Source organism: Bos mutus, chromosome 19 (genome assembly GCF_027580195.1).
Source record: "Bos mutus isolate GX-2022 chromosome 19, NWIPB_WYAK_1.1, whole genome shotgun sequence".
Lineage (NCBI taxonomy): Eukaryota > Metazoa > Chordata > Mammalia > Artiodactyla > Bovidae > Bos > Bos mutus.
In genome coordinates this window covers 5,571,921-5,591,192 of record NC_091635.1, presented here as the reverse complement: position 1 = coordinate 5,591,192, position 19,272 = coordinate 5,571,921, and the positions used below count along the sequence as shown (strand labels likewise).

General features: G+C 55.0%; 1 protein-coding gene and 1 long non-coding RNA gene across 3 annotated transcripts in view; one reads left to right on the top strand and one right to left on the bottom strand.

Moving 5' to 3' along the window:
- SDK2 (sidekick cell adhesion molecule 2) overlaps positions 1-19,272 on the top strand; it is a 268,058-nt gene that overhangs the window by 66,516 nt on the left and 182,270 nt on the right. The gene's annotated exons all lie outside the window — the stretch shown is intronic.
- Positions 3,658-8,298, bottom strand: LOC138983969 (uncharacterized). Its single transcript, XR_011461330.1, has 3 exons — positions 7,852-8,298; positions 7,047-7,209; positions 3,658-6,054 (listed from the first exon to the last, which is right to left on the bottom strand). It is a non-coding gene; the product is annotated as an uncharacterized lncRNA (long non-coding RNA).

The following is a 19,272-nucleotide window of genomic DNA, read 5'->3' as shown; positions in this document are numbered from 1 at the left end:
GATGGCAGCCCACCAGGCCCCGCTGTCCCTGGGATTCTCCAGGCAAGAACACTGGAGTGGGTTGCCATTTCCTCCTCCAATGTATGACAGTGAAAAGTGAAAGTGAAGTCACTTAGTCGTGTCTGACTCTTAGTGACCCCATGGAGTGCAGCCCACCAGGCTCCTCCGTCCATGGGATTTTCCAGGCAAGAGTACTGGAGTGGGGTGCCATTGCCTTCTCCCATATGTACTGTATAATATACAGAATAACTGTATATTCTATAATAAACCATAGCAGAAAAAATTTTAAAAAAAGAATGCATCTGTATGTATAACTGAATCACTTTGCTGTGCACAAGAAATTAACACATTATAAAACAACTGTACGTCAATTAAAAAATGTTATGTCATTTCAGTGACAAGTTAAAATTTGCACGGCTTCAGGAGGCTAGTGGCTGCTATGTTGGTGCAAGTCTAAGCAAATTCCAGAAATTGGTCTGGAATTGACAGGAAAATAGAAAACAGGGTAGCTGTAAAAAAGAGTTACCAAAAGATTTACTGTAAGAAAGCAGAAGGAAATAAACTCAGCTAGGGCATGTAAAGTAGGATTTTATTTATTCCCTTCCCCCCAAGACGGTATGTACACCTGAAGAGCCCCTTTTGGAGTCCTGTTGCCCTGCAGAGTTGCTCATGGCATTTCAAACTGAGAGTTCTATTAGGCAGCAATTATAAAGGAACACAAACAGGTTTTTTAAAGTTATGAATTCCCCTAAGGTATTCGAGATAGGACATGATTTATAAAAATTAGATTTGCCTGTGACTTCTGGGAGAGCGCATCTCAGATTTGAAGCGAAGTTATCCATCGCTGGTTCTGTCTCAGTCCAGCCTTCCCCGCAAGGCACGCATCTCCTGGGTGTAGTGGGTGCCTGCCCAAGGTTCCCTGCCAGCAGTGGTCTGAGGACATGAGCGGGGCCGTCGCCCCCCCGCCCGCCCCGGGAAATAGTGAGAGCACTGAGGTTCCAGCTAGACTGCCTGAGGTGGTACTCCAGCTTCAGCGGGGTGCTATGGGCTCCAGAGCGTCTGTGTGCCTCAACTTGCACATCTGTAAAATGGGGACAGTAAGTCAGCCCACCTCCTCAGGATGTTTAGGGTGGAGGCATGAGCGTGTGGTAAAGAGTACAGAACATGGACACATCAGTCCTTCGCACGTGATAAAATGCTCAGTACGTCTTGGTGACATTTCTCTTTCTTCCTTACCGCCTCCTCCATGCCCAGGTTCTGTCTCCCTCTCCCTGCTCTTTCTGACTGTCCCCAAACCCCATGACTCACCCCTTGTCTCCCCAGCCCTCATGCATCATTCTGGACAGACACCAGAACAGCCTCCACCCCCTCCTCTCCCACCTGCCTGGCTCCCACCCCCGCCCCCCAGCTCTTCTTTCTCCTTTGAGAAGCGTCTGACCTCATGCTCCATTCAGAACGCGTATGGCTGTCATTCTCCCGTATTTCCACCTGCCCTGATTCTTATAGGGGAAGCGGGGGCGGGGGGGGGGGGGGCGGGGAAGAGGCAGGCTAATTGGATACGAAAAGCGAACAGAGGAAGACCGGAACAAGGATCAAATGAGTGAGGCTCTGGCCTCAAGTACAAAATTGAATGGGTGCCCAAGACATTCAGTCATTAAGATAAATAACGTTTTAATGCAGTATTTTTTAAAAATCCAAATTAATGCGAAAGTCACATGATGAATAAAATATCAGAATGTTCCCAGAAGACCAAATCTGCCCCTGCCCTTTCACCGCACCGCCTCCCCCAGCGCCAATGCCGTCAGAGCCTGACTTTATTTAACATCTTGCTGTTTTGTTCATCGTAGAATGTCTTACATTAATTTGTATTTTTTAAAACGTTACATTAAAATATTTATTTTGATGACTCAGATTTTTGCCACCCTTCCTTTAAATTTTGCCCCAATGCCTCGCTCTTCTCACCTTGATCCTGGCCCTGAAACAGAGTCCTTGCGAGCAGAGACTCATTCTAGGGGAAGCCAGCTGTTGGGGGGGGGGGTGGGGGCAGGAGGGTCTTAACAGTCCCCAGGGAGCCCTCTGGGGCCACTTGCTCCTTGTCCAGCCTTTTAGCCATTGGAGGCTGGGGCAGGGGCCACCCCTGAGCCACATACAGGAAGACAGTCCCCCTGACACAGTGATCATGCACACCCCCAAATGAGCCCTGTAACATGTACCTCTGGGGTCCATGGTGACAACCACACAGTGCAACCTGAAGAAGGACGCCGGCTGCTTCTGCTCTGAAGCAGCCCAGGAAACGTGTCTTCTTGGGTGCTTTTCTGCGGCCACCTCACCATTTGGGGACCTCCCAGACCCTGGGCTGATGTCTCCTCTTCCTCCTCCCCCTCCCTGATCTGGGAGAGGCAGTCCCATGGGCTGACTACACGCAGGGGTGGGTGGGGTGAGTGGACAGAGGCCAGAGGAGGGGGCCTGGCACTGCCAACCCTGTCATTGCCTCTTCGCACGCCCACCACAGCTCTCTTTCCAGACCCAAAATAGCTGCCCCAGCCCCACCCCTGGCACAGCTAGAAATGCCCAAGTTGTGAGTGTCTGGGGCGGGGCACTCGCCAGATCCCCCAAAGCCTAGGCAGGGTGAGTAGGAACAGGGCGGGGTGTCTCCCCCCTTCCTGTACCTGCGGGGGAGCGGGGGCCCTGGTGTCCAGCAGGCCGCCAGCCAGGCCTGTTGGCATCATCCCACGCTCCCTGCTTCCTGACCCCCAAGGGTGTCCCAGCTCCTTTCTCGCTGGCAGGAGAGAGCTGGCCCGTCTCCTGGGAGGGGAGCCTGATGCTCCTGAGTCAGACCCAAGGGAAGGGCAGGAAGCTGGCATTTCTGGAGCAGCTGATCTGCACCAGGCAGGGTATGAACATCCGAAATTTCAGCCAGCTTTCCCGTCACCCTGTAGGCGGGGCCCAGATCCTCCATCATCGTGCGAGATTTTAAATATTGAAGAAATAGTGCTCAACATCTCTGGAACATTCTGTGTTCTAGCCGCTGGAAGGTGGACGCCAGGCACAGTCTCAGCGGCCAGTACACCCAGCCCTGCTTCATCCCCACAGCCCAGATGTCGTCCCAGCCAAGCGGAACCTTGTATTCCTGGTTATTAAAATTTTAATGACTCCTGACTGCAGTTTCTTCTCCTGGTTTAAGGCAGTGGTACTAGAAGGGACGGGCTTCCCAGGTGGCGCAGTGGTAAAGAATCCACCTGCCAACGCCAAGAGACATGGGTTCCATCCCTGGGTCAGGAAGATCCCCTGAAGAAGGGAATGGCAACCCACTCAGTATTGTTGCCTGGAGAATCCCGTGGACAGAGGAGCCTGGTGGGCCACAGTCCATGGGGTCACAGAGAGTCAGACACACCTGAGAGATTAAACAGCAACAGCAAGAAGGGCCTGCATCTCACAGACTAGGATGCCAAAGCTCTTAGGGCCGAGCCGTTCGATCACGCCTGGGTTTGAACTTGGCTCCCTGTGGGTCTGGAGCCCGAGCGCTCTTTTCCAGGTTGCATTCGTTCCGGGCAAGGCTGGGGCCGGACTTTGGGGCAGAGACCCACCTCCCCACTGCGCGACAGCTTAGAGGACCCCCAACCCTGCGTGCTGACCCAAGGTCAAGACCAGATGCTCTAAAGTGGCCACAGCGACCAGTGATGCCCGCACTCTGGGGACTAAAGGCTTTGGGCTGTCTCGCCCTCTCTTGTGTCCTGTCTGGACGAGGTCTCTGTGGTTCCATGACCCTGGAGTGCAGACATTTAGGGCCCTGCATCTGTTAGGACGGGAAGGTGTGAACAGAAAGACAGGGGAGGGGCTCACCTTACCTGCTCATCCTGCTGGGTCCACCCACCTGGCCGTGGGGAGGCCCTCCGCAGGCTGGAGGGCAGACACCCTGAGGTGTAGTTTATCTAGAGCAGGGGAAGGGGGAGGGGAGGGGGCGAGGGAGGTGGGGAGGGGTGCTGTCGGCCCCCACACGGTCCAGAGTGCCGGCTGGGAGCTGAGTGCCCTCACCCGTGTATCCTTCCCAACCCCTTCTCCTCCTGTGTCAGAGGAAAGTGCTCAACCTCAAGAACTCTCAAAAAGAATACCCTTTCTAACGTAACGTATATTGTTATGTTATATGATAATATTATTACTATACTTTATTGCATTCCATTTATCCACTCCATGCTCTGTGCCAGACGCCCTGCCAACTCTTTGACCGGCTTTATAACCCACTCGGCGGTATCTGTATTCATGTCAGCTCTACGTTACTAGTGAGAAGCCCCGAGGCTCAGGGAGGTTGAGTGCTTTTTCCCCGAGTTGCACTGTCAGCATGTGAACCTGTGTGGCGTGCTGTCTGTCAGGGTCCCTCTGTCCAGCGTCTGTCTGGTGGGACAGGTCCTCCTCTCTCAGCCGCTGTGCCCCCCAAGTCCCCGCTGGACTCAGACACAATTTCGGGTCCTGGCCCCTGTGCACAGGGGCCCTGGTGAAGGTGGGCAGTTCCAACTGAGCAGCGAACAGAAGTACTATTTAGCTTTCTCTTTCTTCTGCTAGAAAAGGCGGTCCCTTTCCCTCTCTTGTGTATTCTCCTCTCTTACTTGTTTCTTGGCTGATTTTTCATCCTTTGAAATGAGACCCCATCCTGGGATCCAGGCCACTGGCTGGAAGAAGCTGGAAGCAGGCAGGCCTGGGGCTGCAAGGGCTGGGAGGTGGGCATCCCTCCCATGTGGGGTGACTCACAACCCCAGGATTCAGGGCCGGGAACCCCCACGGGGGAGGGTCAGGACCCCAGCCGGCAGCCTTCCCTCGGGGCTCCTGGTGGAAGCCCTGTTAGCTTGACCCCGATTCAGCACATGCCTGTGGAAGGCCTTGTGGACCTTAGTATCCGCATCTGTCTAATGGGCTAAAGCCCGAGCTGTGACGTCACCGGCTGGATGATAAAAGGAGACGCGGTCCGTGTAAAAGTGCCTGGTCCAGTGGTTAAGACTGTGCTTCCTTCCACTGCAGGGGGCGCTGGTTCGGTTCCTGGTTGGGGTTCCTTGCCACACGGAGTGGCCAAAATAATTTTTAAATAATTTTAAAGTGCCACACAGATATTAGACATAGCTTGATTATCGTTCCATTCTTTCCTTCCTTTTTTTTTTTTTTTTCCCTCTTCCCTTTCTTTCTTCCAAGTGAAGTTAGCTTCAGAACAAAGCACCCATGGCTGCCTGGGTAGGGTCACTGTCATTAACGGAGGAATTCTGGGAGATTGCAGAGGAAACCCGGTGGGACCATTTACAGAGCCAACCACAGGCGCACGTCCTCGGATTCTCCGGCTCCTCCGACGTCTGCCCGGCGGACCTGTGGGCTGAGAGCCTGTGTTCTGTGCCAGGTCACAGGCAGAACGTGAGGCCTTCCTCTCCTTTCTCTGCCCAGCATCCTCCCTGTTTCATCAGAAGGCAGCAGACGGCAGAGCTCAGATGTGAACCCAGGCGGCCGGGTCTCCATGCTGTACTTCTTCTCAGACAAGCTAGGTTATTCCTCTGACTGTATTTCTGTTAAAACCAGAACAGGTTTACAAAGGGAACAGAGATGGAATAACCAGAGAACAGCTGCACGAGAATTAAGAAATCGTTTTCGCAAAAGGTGTGCTAAAAAAAAGTCCCATGTTGGTCAAATGTGAATGCCCCAACCGAAGGTGACTCAGGGTTTATAAACAGCCACAAACGGCTGTCCAGCCAGCACCCAAGCAAATGCCACCTGTTAATAACGGGCTGTGCCCAAAAGACCCTGATGCTGGGAAAGATCGAAGGCAAAAGGCGAAGAAGGTGGCAGAGGATGACACGGTTGGATGGCACCACCAACTCAACAGACACGAATTCAAGCAAAATCCAGGAGACAGTGAAGGACAGAAGAGCCTGGCGTGCTGCAGTGCATGGGGTCGACTGGACAACAACAGGCTGTGCCCAGTAACTCGGGGTCTCACGTGAGGCTGAGGGAGAAAGCTCTTCTTCTCTGTCCTGGTTGGACGTGGTGAGCTCCGTTTAATGTAAGGAAGTCATCTTCCTTTATTTAAAAAAGAAAAAAGCTCATAAGATAAAAGCTCACTGGGCTCTCGGAATTATTCATATTTAACAAAAGCTGTTTGCTGCTTTGCTCTGTTGATCTGCTTGTTTGGAGCCAACCTGCTGCTTCCCACGTCCCTGGCTGTGTCTCCGCCCCCAGTCCGTGGTGTCAGGAGAAAGAAGAGGAATGGTCCCCGAGTGTCTCCCTTCCTGACAGCGACTTTCAACAAGTGGCATGGCTTTTCCCAATGGTCCGTCCTTGGCCCGAGCCACCCCCGCCCCCCAGGCAACACCCTCCAAAGTCCTGGGTATTTCCTGGGAGCCTCAGAAACCCAGGGCCGAGGCACCCCCGAAGCTCCCCTTCCAGGGGGGACTGGCACTCTTTGGCCAGCAGGGAGGCCCACGCCCCATCCCTCCCATCCTTGCATCTCCTTCCCCGGACCCCTTCCCCCAGATTCACGGCTTCCAGCCTCCAGCCCTCCCCAGGTGTTTGGAGTCTGCGGCATTTCAATTCCATGTTTGCTTTTTATGAAAGGGAAGAGATCCGTCTGCAGAATATTAAGTGGCTCCAGCAGCTTTGGAGGCAGAGCCGCTAATCCGCCGACATCTGCTGCTTATGTGATCTTGGTGCCTGGCAGCCCCATTCCTGGTCCCCTCCCCACCTCGGCCCTTGCTCAACCCCCGAACTCCATCTGAGCTCCAGGCTTTGAGGTGCAAAGGGAGAGAATGAGAGATTCAGGCCAGCCCCAGTGCTCGCCCAATGGCAGGGGTGGGGCTTGGACTTGCCCTCTGAGTTCCCCCCGCGGCCCAGGGCAGGGACCTGGCCAAGACAAGCGTCCATGGGAGGGCTCCTCTCCTGCCCTTGGCTCAGTGGACAGAGGAGGCGAGAGGCCGCATGAGTCCAGGGTCTGATGGCGAGCTCCCAACACGCACCCGCACCAGGCCATGGGCTCCATCCACCTGCCACACCTTCACAACAGCTGTTGTCCCCACCTGGGACGTGCTTCTCCCTGCCTCCGACCGTTGCAAGCCCCCCAGCCTTCGAGGCGTGCTCTGGTTGCGGTGCGTGGGGGCTTCTCTCTAGTTGGGCCTTGCTGGCTTCTCTAGTTGCAGCACGTGGGCTCAGTTCCCCGAACAGTGATCGAACCTGTGTCCCCTGTAGTGAAAGGCAAATTCTCAACCACTGGACCACCAGGGAAGTCTGTGAACGGCATGGTCCTGGACAAAACTTGTTTGACCTCTTGGGGCCTCAGTTTCCCTGTCATTAACTCAGGGATAATAATATCCAGTTTCCAAGGTAGCCCCGGGGACTAATAGGTAATGCGTGTTTAAAGGCCTCGACACAGACATTGGTTCGTCAATGTCAATTTCCATATGGAGGCAGCCGAGGGTTCCCACCACTGGTTCCTTGTGTCCGGTCTCCCCACTCTTGGCTCTGATGGGGTTCAGAATGAACAGACAACCAAGCGTGTTTCCATGCTCAGCATCACCTCCATGCCCAGAGTGGGGTACCCTAGAGCTCCCCCGATCCTTCTCTTCCAGCCCCCACAGTGGCCTCCACACTGACCTGCATCCATCCCTCCCTCCCCGGGAGCAGCGTGAGGCTGGGACCGTCTGCCCTGGCCTGGGAGCTGGAGCTATCTCTGAGTGCCCGCCAGAGGATCGGGGTGAGGGCTCTCGAGCTGAGAGCTTGCCCGGGAGAGAGCTTAGAGTGCAGTGTAAATGAAGCCAGAGAGAGAAGTGCAGACGAGTTGATTCAAAGATGAAGTCGCAGAGGGCACTCTGAGAAGCAACCTACCTCGAGGCCAGCTGGCCAGCTGCCGTCGTACGTAGCATCCTCCGTAAGCTCTGCGGTCAGCCTGGCCAGGTTCAGATCCTGTCCCCACATCCTCCCAGGGAGATCTGGGACAGGTGGCTTCCTCTCTTTGAGCCTCGGTTTCTCGTGTCTAAAGTGGGTGGAACAACAGCTCCTGCTTTGTTGTCTGCTAGGAAGTTAATCTGGGTAGGATGGGCTCAGCACCCAGTAAGTGATGGTCATTGCAGTCATCTGATCGGATGCTGGGAGGGCAGGAACAGAGGCTCGGGGGCTCTCAATTTCCCAGCAACAGGCTGTCTTTTTTAACTTACTATCTTCGCTCACTTCCCTCCTCTCCTCCAAGTGGCCCTGGGCTCTGGCTGTCTCACAGTTTAGCAGTGTGATTTTTTGGATCCTTCTCGCATGGAAGGAGCTGAATTTCTAGTTTCTCCTTCCCAGTGGCCACAGGAAGCTCAGTAAATTGCGAGTGGTGGGTGTGGCCGGAGAGGTCAGAGGGGTCTGGTGACATGAACTTCATTGTGTTCTGGAACGTTTTCCGGGGGTAGGGGGTGGGCGGCGCAGGGGGCAGAGGTTGGTGTCCTAGCAGAGCGCACTCAGCCATCATCTGGACTGTGTGGACGCCCACCTCTCGGAGGGGGGGTCCCCCTGCCCCCCCCGACTTTCACTCATGACACAGATGTCACGGGTCCCCTCCAAGCTGCCTTCACACGAGGGGATCCTATCTCAAATATGTTGCACAAATGAATAATAAAAACAAAGGAAAATGACCCTCTTTATTGAAACTCATTTTATGAATAAAACAATTATTCTGGTAATTGAAAAAATGTGTCGTTAAATTAAATGCAGTGGTTCCTATTAAAATTTTAGTGCGTCTTTTGCTGCTGCCGGCTAGAGGCTGGTAATTATAGTCGAGAGTTTCGCTTTCTCTTTATTGTTTTTTAATCTCTCCGTGCTGCGGCTCTCCGACAATATTTTATGTCAAAGAGATTTAGGGCTGCGATCCAGACGGGAGGGCGAAGCCGGCGACGGCTGGGGGCGGGCAGCCGGGCCCCGCCGTGTCATCCGCCGCCCATGCTGGGTTGACTGTCACTCTGGCCACCCGCCCATCTGGATTGGTCTCTTCCGCTGTCTGTCAGCCTAGTGGCAGCCAATCACAGCCCTCAGGTCCAGTGCCTCCCCGCCCACCCCCTTCTCCGACCTCCTCCTTCCAGGAGAGGGGTTCAGGGGAAAAGAAGGCCTGTACCGGGTCTGTGGGTGGCCTGGGTCTCAGCTCCTCTGGAAGCAGCAGGGTAGGGTGGGTGGGGCAGACCTGAGGTTCTTCCTGCCCTTGTGGGGGCAGTTGAGGAAGGTTCTGGAAACCCTATGTGCAAGCACCGTGAGGGCAGGGACCACCTTGCCTGTCTAGCTCACTGTGGAATTCATGGCTCCCCCCCAGAACCAGTGATGCCTCAGAGGCTTTCGATTCTTGTCGAGGAAGGAAGGGCGGGAGGGAGAAAGAGAAGGCTTGGGCCAGGCTAGGTTAAGCAGAGAGGAGCAATACAGGAGAGCGGGGAAAGGCCTGAAAAAAAGCTCTGGGTTCCTTTCCAGGCCTCCCTCCATCCCCTCCAGAGACGTCGGAGGAGGGAAGACCAAAGACAGTCTCCCTCTCCGCTCCTGGCAGGAGCTGCGGGGCTCTGACTCAGACAGTTGGTAACTGCCCTTGATGTGTTATATGTCTCCATGGCTTGGACTGCATTTCTGCTCTTTGTCTGAGAGATTAAGCTCCTGATGGGCAAGGTCTCTGGCCCTGCAACCTGCCACTGGGAGCTTGATGGATCAGGCTGGGCGTGGGAGCTCCCTGGCATTTATCAGCAAGGCACAGGGAGCTGGTAGGGGCAAAATGCTGCTCTCTAGCCCTGTGGGCTGAGCTCTCAGCACGGGGCCAGAAGCAAGGCCGGGCGAGGGGCTCTGGACCCCCCACCCGCCTGCTCTGTGGCTTCAGGCTACCGTCAGGACCCCCTGTACCATTCCTGGGCTGTTCCCTGTCAGATCCTTTCCTTGGCCTTCCCCTGCTCTGTCCTGGATCGCAGGTGGCTATCTTCTGGTTTCTCAGGCTCCGAGGCAGCTGGACTCCGGTTGAGCGTGGCTGATGGGAGGCACTGGCGAGTGGGAAGGAGAGGGAAGCTGGGGTGTGCCCCCATCTCTGAGTCTCCCCTGGCATTCCTTGCAGCCACTGTGTTTTGTTCGGGACTCCAGCTCCTGGCAGACAGGAGGCCCTGTCCGTGCTGTCCCCGGCAGCCCACCCGAGGTTCTAATAACCCTGCTTCCTCCGGGACCCTTCCCTCCTAGGGCTGGTGGGAATTCCTGTCTTGCTAACCTCTGCGTCGTTCCCTGTCCCCGTTTGCCTTCTCAGCTCCCCTGGAACCAGTGTCCTATAGTGGATTCCTGTGTGTTAATACATCAAGTCATTTCTGTTTCCTGGTTGGACTCCAGCCTGCCCTGTGAACATCGCTGGGAGAGAAATGGGGGCAGAGGGGCTGCCCTGGCAGGGGTAAGAGTGGGAGAGGCCCCGCAGCCCCTCCCAGCCCTCCCCCTGCCCAAGGGAGGCTGCTGTGTCCAGACAGGTGGCTGTTCCTGTCCAGCCCTCTCTACTGATCATTTTATGCTGATCTATTCACATGGGATGGCGTCTCATTTCGCAGTAATTGAGCTATTTTCCCAGTTGGGCAAAGGGTTAGGAGGTTAGGGCCCTTTCCTGGGATGGTAGTATTCTGAAGAATAAATTACAGAGCCATTAACCCTCTGTTAATGGAGCAGAGTGGCTGGGAGGCCAGGGGGAGTCATGCTCTCTGCCCCTTCCACCCGCCTCTTCCCCTTGCCCCCTACAGCGCCAAGTTCAGCTTGAGTCCTCTTAGTCAGAGCTCCATCAGGCATATTTCTGAACCGGGCCAGTTCACCTTGATCTAGAAATAACCAGGGCACTATATCAGAAAAGAGCACAGGGAGAGCCATGGAAGGAGGGAGGGAGCAGGCAAGGAGACAGGCTGGGTGACGCAGCTAAATGCCAGGTGACCTGGAGCCTGGAAAACACGGGGCTTAGTGTGCAGCAGAGTGGCAGGAGGTGCGTGTTGGTTGGGCACCTACTGTGTACCAGGTACTCTCACCTTTATCAGCTTCCTCATCTCATTGAATTCTCTATTCTGTGAAGTAGGAGTCATTGTTCTTATTTTATAGACAGAGGGATCTGAGGTTCAAAGATATTTAGTGGCTGGTCCAAGGTCACACAGACAGGACCACTTCCTGTCCACTCCCGTCCTTCCCTAGTGGCTCAGATGGTGAAGAATCTGCCCACGATACCGGAAACCCGGGTTCAATCCCTGGGTCGGGAAGATCCCCTGGAGGAGGGAATGGCAACCGACTCCAGTGTTCTTGCCCGGAGAATCCTGTGGGCAGAGAAACCTGGCAGCTACCGTCCATGGGATCACAGAGGGTTGGACACAACTGAGCGACTAACACTCGCCCTGCCTCTCTTTGCTAACTCTCTGCCTTATCACCTCCTACAAGACTTACTAAGTACCTAAGCTGAACCCTGGGATGCTGGCAGCGTATAATCTAAAACAGACAGCCCACCAAGAGGGGCACAGGTGCACACATGGATGTGCCATTCATTTCTCCATTCATTCGTTCATTCGTAAGTCCATTCATTCGTACATTCACCAGATAGCCTCTCTTTGCCCAGCACTGTCCAGGCTCCAGGGCTAGAGTTGTGAATTAGTCAGATTTTTTTTTTTTTTAAATCCTCACTGAACTTACAGTCGAGCAGGGAAAATTCCCTCTAGGAAGACCGGTGCCCAGGAAGTATTGATGGTAAATCATGGTGAGTGTCACGAGGAATGACGCGCAGAGCAGACCATTTCCAGCAGTCTGCTGGTTGGCTCCTTGCGTAGGCTGGGGTCCTCAGAGCTCAACCCTCAGACTCTGCTCTGCCCTTCGCTCTCCACCCTGCCCCTGGTGGCTCGGCACTTGCTGTCATCTCTAAACCCAGGTCTACCCCCGGTTACTCTCCTGAGCACAGAGCCTCTTCTGACATCCTGCTAATAACTTCCTCTGCTTGAATGTACCTGAGAGTGGAGGGGAGCAGCGCTGTGCTGGGGAGCGTTAACAGCCGGCCCTGGGCTTGTAGCAGCTGCCAGTTTCCATGGTGTAAGCGCTCCCACCATGACTGATTTCAAGCCACACTGACTCATTTGAAAAGACTGGGAAAGATTGAAGGCGGGAGGAGAAGGGGACGACAGAGGATGAGATGGTTGGATGGCATCACCGACTCAATGGACCTGATTTTGAGTAAACTCCAGGAGTTGGTGATGGACAGGGAGGCCTGGTGTGCTGCAGGCCATGGGGTCGCAAAGAGTCAGACACGACTGAGCGACTGAACTCGAGTGAACCGAACCTGAAATCACTGAACAGAGATTTGGGGAGAGACATGCACACGTGCTCGCATGAGGCGACGCAAGCTGACTCTAGCACCCACACCCCCAAGACCACGGGAACTTGGCCATCTCCCGCCTCAAGCCGGCACTTTTTCCAGGGTTCCCAGCCTCAGTCCAGGGCACCAACAGCCATCGTGCCAGAAGCCTTCAGCCACTGCCAGCCAGTCAAATGCAGTCACGTGGGACCTGCCGTGTTACATCTTGCCTCTGGGTCTTGCACATGTGTCCCCTCCCTCTAGAGCATGCCCCCACCTCTGGTTGGCTGACTCCCATCTGTCCTTCAAGTCTTCACTTAGACACCCCCTCCTCCAAGAAGCCTTCCCCAATGCTTCCAGCCTGGATTGCCCACTTCTCGCCGCCCACAGCACTTTACCGTGCCTTATCCGAACCCTCGGCCTGCAAACAGTCTGAGGGCAGGGGTTGAACCTTGACAGTGCCCCGGACTTGCCGGGTTTTCAGAGAATGGTTTCTGGGCAAATGACTGAAGGATCAAATTACTTAATAAAAATTAATTGTCAAGTACAAGCAAAAAGGTAAAAGATTACCTCCAGAACCCTGAGCGAAGAAGTAGTGGGAAGCTTTCTTCAATAGTGAGCAACCCCAGCTGGCCGGCCACCTGCTCCACAGCGATCCAGGAAGGCTGCCTGGAAGAGAAAGCCACCTCCTTTCTTCCCACCCCTCTCTCCTCTGCCCCCTCCCTGCTCCCCACTCTAGCTTCTCTGGTCAACCTAAGAGCTTCCTCACAAGAAAAGACTTGCTAGGGTTTTTTTGCCTTTGGCAGAGAAAGCAATTTTTTTTTTTTTTTTTATCAGCCAGCAACAGGGCCAGGGCAGGGGCTGCTGGCGCCCGGTGTCTCAGCAAACAGTGAGAAGGCCAGTGGCGTCATGGTGACAGGAGTCCTTGATGTGTCTCTTTAGAAGGCAATTGGGGTCGTCATTGAAACTCAGCACTGAGAAGGAGAAAGCTGGCAGCAGCAGCTGCAGGCGTGGATGACACGTCTCGGGGGGTCTGAGCCGGTGGCTGGGGCCAGGGGCCACCCCAGCCCTGGGGCAGCAGCAGGACTGGGTGTACCTGATGAGAGGCAGACCTGATCTGCCCCCACACTGGCTGCCCTGGACGGGGCAATGACCACGCCACGTCTTCAGGAGGAGACAGCTGTCTCTGGAGCAGGTCATGCTGCCCAGTGGGCACCAAGAGCTGTGGAGGGAGGGAGGAAGGTCATTCAACAAAGAACACAGCACATCTGGATTCTGTGCCACATGGTCTGTGAACATCAGTTTCAGCATCTCCTAAACAAGATCGGGATTGTCTGCCCACCCCAGGAGGAGGCCTTGCCTTGTGCCCTGGGAGCTGTCGGGAGGGACTGGAAGAGGAATGAGGAAGCTGGGTTGTGGCTGCCCTGGCAGGACGTTCTGCTGGGCAGGGGGTGATGGGATGGGGGTCACCAGCAGGGTCGTCTCCCCTCCTGGCAGGGGTATGCCTGGAATCCTCCAAGCTTTGGGGGAACAGAAAGGACCCTCGCTGGAATTCCACCCCTGTCACCCCCTAACTCTGAGACATTGGGCGTATGACTTAACCACTCTCAACCTCAGTTTGCTCAGTCTGTAAAATGGGCCAATAAAACTCAGCGGATCTAAGCGAGACGAAAAATGTGATCAGCAGACAGCACCGCCCCAGCATCTTGAAACACGTTTCTTCTTCCCTCTCTGCCTTCTGACCAGGAGCCTGATGGAGGCCAGTGAGAGCGTTTAGGGACATCTTCATGGGTTGGACAGTCCATCTGGGGTGGGACTGGCGGGCCCTGCCAGGAGGGAAGGGGTGCAGTGACAGGCTTCACCCGCTGCTGCAGACCTGCCCTCAGTTCCTAAGGTGGGCAGAAGGCCCAGCACGGGACACTCCAGGAAATGCATGCAGGGGACTAGGGTGTGACTACCTGGAGCCTGGGTCCAGCCTCCTCGCTCCCGGGGAGACGGCACAGGGAAGCCGCTAAAGGCGCTGGATCTCATCCACCTCTGCTGCTGCTGAGCTCTGCGGCCAGAGACGCGCCTGCACCTCTCAGAGCAGCCCTGTTCTCTGGTCTCTGACACCAGAGTGGCTGGGTGTTTAGAAACCATCCACAGACTCTGAGATGTAAGCTCCCCTCCAGATCACAAGTCTTGGAAGGTCAGAACTGAAAGGGGTTTAAGGGCACTTGGCCTGGCCCCTCCGTGGACCCACAGGGACCCTGAGGCCCGTCTCCCCACCAACCATGTCCTGCTCCCCTCTGGTCGCCCAGGGCTGGAGGAGGGGCTGTCTGAGCAGCGATCTCTCCCAGCCCAAGGACATCCCCCTCGTCCTCTGCTTCAGGGCACCAGCCTGCCAGCGGCCCCCCGCGTCTCGAAGCGAGTCTCCTGCCCTGGAAAGAGCAGCTGGCCCAGGTGTCATCTCAGAGTGAAAGTGCCCATTAAACCACCATTGGCTGCCAGGCCCGTCGAGTCCCGGGAGCGATGTTCGCAGACATGTCAGCCTAATGAATTAATTGAATTAATTGATCCTTCCCTCCTCCGCCTGCCAGCTGAGGTTGAATTCAGGCACCTCATCCTGCCCCAACCCCGGGCTGGGGAGGGAGTGTGTGGCAGGGGCAGCACAGCTGACCCCCATCTCCTCCCTCTCCCCCCTCCCTGGGATCTTCCCCAGCCTCACCCAAAACACCCTTGGGGCTCCTTTTCTCCACCTCTCTCCAATTGGCGTCTTTTAAAAATTAAGGCTTTATGGGACTTTCCTGGCGGTCCAGTGTTTAGGATTCCATGCTTCCAACGCAGGGGGTGTGGTTCCATCCCTGGTCAGGGAACTAAGTTCCCACCTGCCGCATGGCTCAGCAAAAAAAAAAAAAATATATATATATATATTTTTTTTTTAATTAAAACTTGAAACATAAAATTAAGACTTTACTTTTAGGTTCATTTTTACATTGTGCAGAAAGTATGGAGAATTCCCAGAGACCCCTGCCTCCCCACATGCACAGCACCCCCGCCCCCCAACTATCCACGTTACCCACCAGCTCGGTACATTTATTTCAGTCGATGGCCCAACATCCTCACGGCATTACCATCCAGAGTGCAGAGTTCCCGTGGCAGTGCGCTCCTGGTGGTGTCCAGTCTGTGGGTTGGGACAGATGTACAGTGACATGTATCCACAATTACAGCATCGCACGCAGTCGTTTCTCTGCCCCCAGAATCCTCTGTGCTCTGCCTCGTCATCCCCCCTGCCCCCCTCCCCACTGGCAGACGCTGATCTTTTTACTGCCTACATAGTTTTGCCTTTTCCAGAATGCTGTGCAGTTGGAATCATACAGTATGTCGTTTTTCAAATTGGCTTCTTTTATTAAGTCAATGCATAGTAATTCGCTCTGCATTTAAGGTTCCTCCGTGTCTTTTCATGGCTTGGTAGCTCATTTCTCTCTAGTGTTGAATGATATCCCATTGTCTAGAGGGACCATGGTTTATGTATCCATTGGCTGCAGATCCCACAGTCAGAGGAGCCTGGTGGGCTACAGCCCATGCAGGTCGCAAAGAGCTGGACACAACTGAGTGACTTGAGCATGTACGTACACACTGAAGGAATCTTAATTGCTTCCGAGTTTGGGCAATTATTCATAAAACTGCTGTAGATATTCCGTGCAAGTTTGTATGTAATCTCAAGTTTTTCAGCTCCTTTGAGTAAAATAACACGATTGCTGGATCACATGGTAAGAGTATGTTTAGTTTTGTAGGTAACTGCTCAGCTGTCTTCCAAAGTGGCTGTGCCGCTTTGCAGCACCGCTTTGCAGCCCCGTTTTTGCTGCACCATTTGCAGGAATGAGAGTTCCTGTTGCTTCACAGCCTCGCCAGCATTTGATGTTGTCAGCGTTTTAGATGTTGGCCTTTCTCGTAGGTGTGAGGGGTAGCTTGTTGTGTTAATTTGCGTTTCTCTGATGACACAGGCTGCGGAGCATCCTTTCATATGCTTATTTGCCGTCTGTCTTTCTTCTTTGGTGAGGTGCCTGTTGAGTCTTTGGCCCATTTTTTAACTGTGCTGTTTGTTTTCTCATTTGTATAATTTTGAATAGCCGTCCTTTATCAGACGTGTTTTTGCAAACCCTTCCCCCAGCCTGTGGTTTGTCAGTGCATTCCCTTGACGGTCATCTTCTGAGGTGAGGTCGGAGTGTACGCCAGGGCTTGGGCTCATCTAAGTTCTGGGTTACATAAGCCTTCCCCCATCACAGCCTGCCTCTTCCAGAACCACGGTCTCTGAACCATGGTCTCCCAGCTTGTCTGACCAACTCAATCCCGAGAGGCAGAGGACTGTGACCCCCCAGGCTTCCTCAGAGACCCTCTCCCAGCCCCAAGGCTATTCCCTGCACCTTTTCTTTCCACCACCTGGGAATCCCTTCTGGCCTCTCCAGGCTGTGGTTTTAGGAAGGCCCCAGCTCTATGGGGGGATAGGGGAAGCCTGTGGGCCGTGGGCCTGGGCTCCGACTGCAGGGGCCGTAGGCGGGGGCTCGAACCATGTGGGCCTGACCTGGGCTCGAACCGTGGCTGTGCCCCTGCTGTCCTTGGTGGTGTTATCTGAGTCATTTCCCCTTTGTAAGTCTCTGTTTCCTACCTAGGAAGTGAAGGGGTTGGGTGTGATGGTATCTGAGGTAGTTCTTAGCATGATTCTTGGTGTGATATGGCAGGATTCTGGGACTGCGAGGCTTTTGTGGCCATTCATCCTTCCATCCACCCGTCCACCCACCCACCCATCCACCCATCAACCCATCTATCCACCCATCCACCCATCCATCTATCCACCCATCCACCCATCCATCTATCCATCCATCCACCCCTCCATCCATCTATCCACCCATCCACTCTCCCACCCACCCACCCACCCATCCATCCACCCTCCCATCCATCCATCAACGCCTCCATCCATGTATCCACCCCTCCATCCAACATCCATCCATCCACCCAGACCTCCATCCATCCATCCATCCACCCCTCCATCCATCCATCTACCCATCCATCCATCCACCCAGACCTCCATCCATCCACCCACCCATCCACCCATCCATCCACCCATCCACCCATCCATCCATCCACCCAGACCTCCATCCATCCATCCACCCATCCACCCATCCATCCACCCATCCACCCATCCATCCATCCACCCTTCCATCCACCCCTCCATCCATCTGTCCACCCATCCATCCACCCCTCCATCCATCCATCCACCCACCCACCCATCCATCCACCCACCCATCCACCCATCCATCCATCATCCATCCATCCATCCATCCATCCTTCCACCCATCCATCATCCATCCATCCATCCATCCGTCCAATAGATGAAGCCCCTGCTACATGCCAGATCCTGCTGCAGACTCTGCTGGGCCCAGGGATCTGTGAAGAGAGGGCGACACGCAGGACAGGGCCCAGCCCTCACACCAGGACGTGCCAAAGAAGGCTTCTCAAAGCGAGTCCCCAGAGCTGCCACCTGCAGGCTGAGGGTGCCAGGCCAGCTCCGAGTTCACCAATGGCAAAGTTACTCAAGGAGTAACTTCAGCATCTGCTCATCTCCTGGTACCCTGACCTCCGGCCCCTTAAAAGCCACTCCCTGTTGCCCAAGCGCACCACACACCTTCCCGTCCTTTGCCGGCCTTTCCCTTCTCCTTTAAGATCACGCTGGGTAACTTCCTCCATGGGGTGCTCCTTGCATCCCCCCGACACTCTTCCCACCTGCAGTTTGAGGTGCTCGTGTGTGATCAGGGCCCTTGCCTCCACGCCCCACCTTCACCGTGGCGGGCGTCGGTCACAAGGTTTCAAGGTGGCCTCACCCAGCAGGTGCCTGGTCCATAATTGCTGAGGGCACCGCCCAGGGCATAGAGGCTGCCTGGTCTCCCCTCCTCCAGGGGCTTCTGGAGGACACACCTGGCCCTTGTCCCTTCCCCCCTGAAACCCGCCATCCCCCCTGGAGCTGATCCAGCCAGACTCTGAGGGGCGGGAGGCTGGCGGACCCCACCCCAAGCCCTGCCTTGTGCTCCGACCTGCATCAGCAGCTCTGCGAGAAGATGGACCTCCCCAGCCTGCTGCATCTTCTGTAATGACAGCTCCTGCATCCCGTCGTGGGGAAGGTTTGGGGAACCTGACATTTACCTCTGCAGAGTGATTCTCTGCGCGCTGGGAGAAGGGAACCTGCCTGATGCTGCTTGAATAGATTCTAGGTCTCCTCTGTTGGGGGCTGGAGCAGGGGGACTGTCTGTCCTCAGAATGTGAATCCTTTCCCAGGCAAGGTGGGGGCCTGGTGATCCCCGGAGGACCACACACCACACCTGAGCGGGAAGGTGAGCGTTGCTCACGCCAGTCCTGTCCATCCTCCTCCCCCTATCTGGCTCCACCTCCGTCTCCTCCCTCCTCAGCCCTTCTGGAGACCTGGGCAGGAGGGTCGGGAAGAACTGGGGTTGCCCCTCCCTGGGTGTCCCAGGGTCCACTGAGTCTGCGGGCCATGCGCCCTGGGGTTATGCTCAGGGGGTGTGTTTCCCAATGAGGGTCATGACTTCTCAGCATCTGTGGGACTCTGGTCACCTCTGGGTACCTTTTGGGGTCAAAGGCAATTTCTCACGAAGCTAATGAACTTAAGCCTCGGGACCCCTCTGAGACTACTCGTAATTTCATATTTGATAGCTTATGTTCTCTGTTTTAGGTTTTACTTACCTATTTTTGGCTGTGCAGGGTCTTGGTTGCTTCTCGGGCTCCTCTCTGGTTGCAGGGCGGGCGCCTCTCACCGCAGCGTCTTCTCGTTCCAGAGCACAGCCTCCAGGATGCGCAGGCTTCAAGAGTTGCCATGCGGGGGCTTGGTTGCTCCGAGGCATGTGCAGTCTTCCCAGACCAGGGATGGAGCCCGTGTCTCCTGCATTGGCACGTGGACTCTTAAC